We start from the raw sequence: 7,459 nt of genomic DNA on the forward strand, positions 1-7,459 counted from the left end.
TAATTTCAGCTTGTACTTTTTCCTTCAAATTTACTTTTACTCTTTACATTACTGTTTTAATATAATTGATATTGTATGTACTACTTGATATGGGACACACGTGCAACGCGCGTATCCATAGACTAGTATATATATATATATATATATATATATATATTGTGTATAACATGTGAAGTATATACGTTATTTTGAACTCCAGTTTTCTATGTACAGTTTAACTTTTATACAATCATGGAGTAAAAACATGTACATAATCAAATCACTTTAACGCCAATCCTATATAACTTTCTGTATAACAAGTATGGAATAGTAACAGTCGAAATATGATAAGTGACTTATTACATATCGATATAATTACAGTAATATTGTAACAATTTTTACACTGAATCTGCTCTTATGATTACAGAGGGCGATAAGAGACCGAGATACTCTTAATTTACTGATTTAGATCGAGCTGTAGTTAATGTTAGAAGAAAGTTTGTCTGTTCTCGTAAGTTTGAATTTGGGGATGGGTATGGGTGAGACAGTAGAATTATAATTAAGGCTGAGAAAGAGGGAGGGGCAAATGGTAATGGAAATGGCCCCAGAAAAAAGAACATTTCTAATGAAAGAAAAATTAAGTAAGTAAAAGAAAAAACTAAGCAAAAATATCGTAAAAATTGCACGGGGCGCTCTATTTGGTCGCCCATCTATACCCATTTTTTTTAAAAGTTTTAACTTGTACCCACTTTTTAAACAAATTCAATCCCCCTTTCTCCTCCTCCTTCTCCTCCTTCGTTTTCTTCTTCTTCTTCTTCTTCTTCTTCTTCTTCTTCTTCTTCTTCTTTCTTATGTTGCTGTTGGTGTTGCTATGAAACTTCAGTTCATGGGATGATTGCCATAAGTATGTTTATCAGATTATTTAAAAATAAATTATAAATAATTACGTAAGTTAGTAGACAATATTTTGTGAATATTTTCACGTAATTCTGTTCTTTTCACGTTTATTGTTTCCAAAATTTATGATTTAGATATTGTTGGCAATCTGATTATTTTATAATAATAATAATACACTATGAAAGAATAAGGTGAATATTATCTAGTATGTTAGAAAGCTTTTTCAAAAACTTCAGCTATTTTAGTGCTGAAGTTTTTACAAATGAACTAAATAACTTCAGCATCTTATCCAGGACAAAAAAACTTCAGCGTATTGCCTTTGTTACTTCAAGCCCGTCTACTAGAATGCTGAAGTTTTGCTTGATTGCCTTTGTTACGTCAGCCCCGTATGATGAAGTTACGCGAAAAAGTGGGTACACTTGTAATTTTTTTTGCAAAGCGGGCACAAGTTAAAACGTGACCCAAAAAACGGGTATAGATGCAAATCCCCCAAAAATATCTTTGAAACAAATATAAAATATTTGGGCCTTGTGACCCAACCACTAGAGACTTAGATTATGAATTAAGAAGAAGATTTAACCCAAATAGCACTACAGGCTGGAGGTATTCTTGATGGGCTTTCATTCTAGGAAATACGGGTGAAATTCAAAAATAGTCAGATTTACAAGTGGTAATTGAAAAATAGTCATAGTTTTAAAAGTAATCGAAATTTAGCCACTTTTCATGTAAAGATAAATCTGAACGAAAACACTGCTCAAAATCTGAAAAATATTCCAGCATAATATACTGGAGTTCCAGCATAATATACTGGTCCAGCATAATATGCTGGAAGTTCATACACAGTTGCTCCAATCTCAAGTATATTATGCTGGAACTTTCCGTGTTGCAGCAAAATAGTGGCTATTTTTCAATGACTTTGCAAACGCTGACTATTTTTCAATTACCAGTCCGAAAACTGGCTAGCCCGTGCTATTTTCACGGAATATAACAGCCTAAAAGAAAACCCAGTAAGAAGCGTAATGCGCTCACTACATAAACTGTTTTCTATTTTCGAGCTTGTAGAAATGACACCAGGTAGTTATTCTAGAGGACTGCTATTTAGAAATTAGCCACTATGTCGTGATTTTCAGTTTTACACTTTAATTTTTCTGTACACAAAATCCTGAAGCTAAGATTTATAGTTCGAATTTCAAAATAAAATAAGTACTGACTAATCTTTAAATAACAACCGTGAAAATGGCTGTTTGTATACTTCCCCCTCGAAATAGATATTTCTAGTTAAGGGAGGGGATTTCAACAATCCTACAATAGTGCTCTATGAAGGTTTTCTATTCCCAAAGCTTGAATCTAGAGCTCACATTTTTAATGTTAAAAACTATTCGTGGCATAACATTTGCACTACAAGACTTTAAGGGGTCGTTTGGTAGGAGGTATTAGAAAAAATAATGCAAGCATTAGCTCTATGCATTACTAATACCTTGTTTGGTATATTTTTTCAACATGTGTATAACTAATACTTGTATTAGTTATACATCATTCTTGGTATTATCCTATGTATAAGCAATGCATAGAAAACCATGACATTAGTAATGAAAGGGTTTTTAATACTTGCATAAACATGGTTAAAGACCTAATTGCCCCTCTCAATCCCTAAAACCCCATCTCAAATATTTTCCCCCATATTATTAGCAAACAGACTTCTCTCTGTACGCTTTGGCCATGGAAGAGCACAAGTGAATAAACCAAATCATCTTCTTCTTCATTTTCTTCTTCAAAGATCAAAGTCACATGTATGGGTAAAAGGATTTTCAGTGACTTTTGTCCCCCCTACCCCCCCCCCCCCCCCCCGAAGACTCATGGAGTGATGGCATTAACTACTAGTTTATTTGTTTGTTGGGGGTGTGTTTCTATATTCAAGAACTAATATTTGAGGTATTTTGTAAAATTAGTTCTTAGTTCTGGTAATTTCATTCCTGGTGCTTCCTTTTGAAATGGTTTGTTGTTTACTCGTTATTTGCTCTTTATACCCCTATTTCACAAGTTTGGTATTGCTCTTTATACCCCTATTTCACAAGTTTGGTACAATTCTTTCTCTACTAAATAGCATAGTATCAAATTTATGCGTATTCATTCTTTTCATTTTTATGGCAAAATTAGGTGTTATTATGGATCTTCAACCACTATCAAGTATTGAATATATTATCCTTGAGGAGATAATGTGCCAGCAATTTCTTGTTGTCCTTATTTGCCTTTTCATGGCTAATCATGGTCATTCTCTAAGAAGACGACGTCGAAATAGGCGGGAGATTAGATATCGTACGAGTGTGAGCACGTGATTTTTGCCCTATATGAAATGCTCCTACAGATTAAAGAAATAGATTTTCCCAAATTGTTTGCAATGTTATAGGATTTTTTGTAGAATTTTGTTAATTGTTTGTATTTTTGTGCACGTTTAATTATGCTAAAATCATGAAAAAATATCAAAAAATATCATGCATTGCATTTAGATTTTGTGTTCATATTTTAGGATTAATTAGTTAATTGATTGCTTTACTAAAATAAAAATCACAAAAATATCTTTCTTTTTTACATTTTTTAAGCCTTTTAATAGCTAAATTTAGTAATTTTCTTTTCTTTAATTTAGGATCAACTAATTTTTATAAATAGTATAATTAGATAATTAGCTTAATTTTACAAATTAAATTAATTTAAAATTTAATTTAGAATTTTTATTAAAGAAAAAAAAATTGGAAAAGGAGAAGAGGCCTAATTTGAAATTGGGCTAATTGTTATACCCAAAATCGGTCCAAACCCAACCCCAAAATCCTCCATACCCGGTCCAGTCTCTTAGATAAACCAAATGACGTTGTTTTGTCATGTTTGATCTTGGCCCTTCATCTAATCTGATCCAACGGCTCCAAACTCCCCTCCCAATTACCTTAAAACTGTCCGAATTGGACCCCCAAACCCTAGAGACCATTCCTCACTTCCCCCATCTCTCATCTCTGTTATCTCTCAAGTCACCACCGTCCGCCGCCGACCGAAAATCGCCTCACGACGGTGGCGACGCTCCAAATCACCCCAAACCTATACCAGATAATCCCCAGCCTCCCCTTTACATATCCTACAATCAATTTCCCCAAAATGCCCACCCATTTGCTTTTATCTCAGATTTGAGACTCCAACCTCAAACCCTAAAACACCTGAAAAAATCCCGAAAATCATACCACGTAACCCATAGCCTTCCCTCACCACCATCCCACCACCCTTGCTCCTAAATTCATCTTTTGATTTCTTCAAAATTCCAGAAAATCCTATCTTACCCATTTTACCGATTTCTCTTCTGACTCTTCGAGTTTCAAGGCACGATTTGAGTTTAAAAATTACATTAACTAATCGTTCTCAGCAAGAACAATTGCTTAATGTATTTTTGGACCCATTTCAAAGTACGATCGGAGTCTAGCCAGCCTTATAAAAATTCGGGGTCCGTTCCTTCATTCCTGAACCTCATTAGGTATTACTTTCCCCTTGTTTTCTTGTCCTATTTTCATTTTTACTTATGTTCTGGTCCACACCCATTGAAAATAAAAGAAAATAAAATATGTGTTGTTAGAGTTTTCTTCATCTCTGTCTTTTGTTTTGGTTAATTAAGCAGTAGCGTTAATTAAAATCTTAGGATAGATCCCTTATATTGCGTCTCTTTTCCTGCTGTTTCTTCTTGTTCTTTTTCGTTTGAGTGTTTAGCTGCATGCTTTAGGTTATTAAGTTATTTTGTGTTATTATAACCTGTTCGATTTGAATGTCCCATGCTAGTTTCTTAGATTCAATCTGTTATGTATATTAGTTTAAGTTAGTTTGTCATTAGTCGTTTGAATTAGATTTAGATTTCTGATTATTAAAATCTGAAATTCATCATGAAATTGGGTCCTTTTAGGTTTATTTTAAGATTCCAGATGTCCACACTTTTGGCTTTGCTGTTTGTTGTTTGATTCGTCTATTTGATATTTGCTTTTTTGTTTTTGTTTGCCATAGTTTGTAAGTCATTAAGGACTTGTAGGGGTTAATTGAACAATAAAGAAACTTAAGGGGTTTGTTTGAAGGGTGGGCAAGAATGAGATAGGATAAAACCATGTGGGAAGGTTCTAGAATAGGGGCAGCTGGCTCTATTTGGCCAGCACAAAAATGTTGAAACCAATTAGAAGCTGCCAGCTGTCCCATTTGTGTTAGAAAGATGCTTTTAGGGGCTGTGTGAGGGAATAATTTCCTGTTTTCAGTTTTTCTAGCACATGGAATTTAGGCCTATAAAGAGGACCCTCTCTTCATTCATTTTAGACACACTGATACAGATTTAGAGACCCTAGAAAACACCCAAAAAAGTTCTGCACTGTTTCATTGAATAGCTGAATTTTTCTCTGATTTTCACAAGAAAAACTAGAACAAGTTCTTTTGAAATTTCTGGATTTTTAAAGGTTTAAACATGGTTTAATTTTGGAGCCGTGCTACTGCTGCTGGCCTTCTGTTCTTGTTCATTTCTGCTGACTTCAGGGTTTCTTTTCTTCTGTTTGCTGTATTCAGGTATCTCCATGAGCCTTAAAATGCAAAAGTGAAGCTGTAATATGTTGTCTTGGAATAGAACAACTCCAGATCTTCTTTGTGTTTTAATGTCTTCTTTTTTCTTTCTTTCGTTTGTAGTTTTTTTTCAGTTGTTTAAGTTTTTATTAAACTGATGCTTTACTCTATAATTTAGTCATAATGTTTAGGTGTTTGAAAGTTAGAATTGGTTTTAGCTGTTTCATGTGTGGCTGAACAGTTTGCTGTGCCTAAAAGCTGTAATATTTAGGACTGTGTTAAAACTGTTGACTGTATGTTGTCCGTGTGTGTTTGAATGGTTGAATACCCTCAGCTAAGTCATTTTGAGGTTTATTGTTATTAGCATGATTGTCCATTTAGGGCTACGATAATACATGAGTGAGTTCATATTAATATGCAGTATGTGTTGAATCATGTTATGTTTGGCTAGAGTAGTTTGTATATGTAAACTGGTGTGGTTGATAAATATTTTAAAATCCATGTCCATACTTTCATTATTAACATCCGATCATTAAAGTTAAGTCTATAATCTGGGCATTTATGTACCTTGATGTTCAGAGTTGCTATATTATTTTGCCATGGGTGAATTAGAGGGAGACGGGCCTCATTAGGGCCTTAATGTTGAAGCATTTGTGTGTTTAAGTTCAAAAATCTTTTAATGTTCAAACCTTTTGATTTTCGTAGAATTTGTGTAGTGTCTGCTACATAGGACTAAGCTTCAGAGGGCCTTAATGTTGAAGGCCTTCCTTCGTTAGAGGCTATTGGGCCTAACCTTGGCCCACATGAGACAGTCCGCCTGGAACTGGGTTCAATGCGTGTTTCTTGTTTCTTTTCACTTTTTGGGCTTGGTTCTGAGCCCTGTTATATTTAGTAGCTTTAATCCGTTAAGTTCTTATATTTTGTATAATAGAAATGGGTTTTTCTAATAACTGGAAGTTTGACTATGGAAGGCTGGGCCTAGTACTTGGCCATTCGAAACATTGTGGCCTCTTGCTTTGTCCTCATCCCTGGGTTCGATGTCGAGCCCAATTCTTCTTATTTTAATTTTGAAAGATCATCAAATAATATTGGGCTTACTGCAGGCCCAGAATCTTCTTAAACAATTAAATGCGTAATATACTATCCAATGCTCACTTACAATTAGTGTCTTAGATTAGCTTTAATTTAGATTAAACCTGAACATCCATAATTCACTTTAGTTGAGTATAATTTTTTTAAATAAGTTGAGGTGTGCCATCCAATCACATAGTCCTATGGCCCTCACATCGATATCTTGACTAATGTAGAAAAAATGCTTTGAACTCTCGCAGTTTGCTTTAGGTGCGTTAACTAAATAAATATTCATGGCTACGGGTACGGTTCCCGTGACGTAGTCGTGATACATAATTTCCCAAATTTTGGGGTACATTTATGCGACCCGGCCGTAACAACTAATAATGCTAATAATTTAAACATGTTGTAAATTGTGGGTACGGTTCCCGTGACATGATTCGCAATGTGTACCAAACAAACAAGTGTACGACAATCGTAACTTGTTCCAGAATAATTCCATAAATAATTAAAAGTGGTAGAAGGAATAAAATGCACGATAGGTTTTGAACATCTAATTCATCGGAAAATTAGGCCAATAATAACAGTTGAGCGACCGTGCTAAAACCACGGAACTCGGGAATGTCTAACACCTTCTCCCGGGTTAACAGAATTCCTTACCCGGATTTCTATGTTTCGCGGACTGAAACAGAGTCAAACTTCCTCGATTCGGGATTTTAAACCGGTGACTTGGGACACCATAAATTATCCCAAGTGGCGACTCTGAATATAAATAATCCCGTTTCGGTTTTTCACTTTAATTGGAAAAACTCCCCTATATCCTTTCAGGGGTAGAAACAGGAGGTGTGACAGCTCTGGCGACTCTGCTGGGGATCGAACCCAGAATCTCTGGCTTCGCAGACCGGGGTTCAAGAATTTGAGCTTAGAATAATTGTTATATTTG

This window comes from Nicotiana attenuata, chromosome 7 (genome assembly GCF_001879085.1).
Source record: "Nicotiana attenuata strain UT chromosome 7, NIATTr2, whole genome shotgun sequence".
In the NCBI taxonomy this organism is placed as follows: Eukaryota; Viridiplantae; Streptophyta; class Magnoliopsida; order Solanales; family Solanaceae; genus Nicotiana; species Nicotiana attenuata.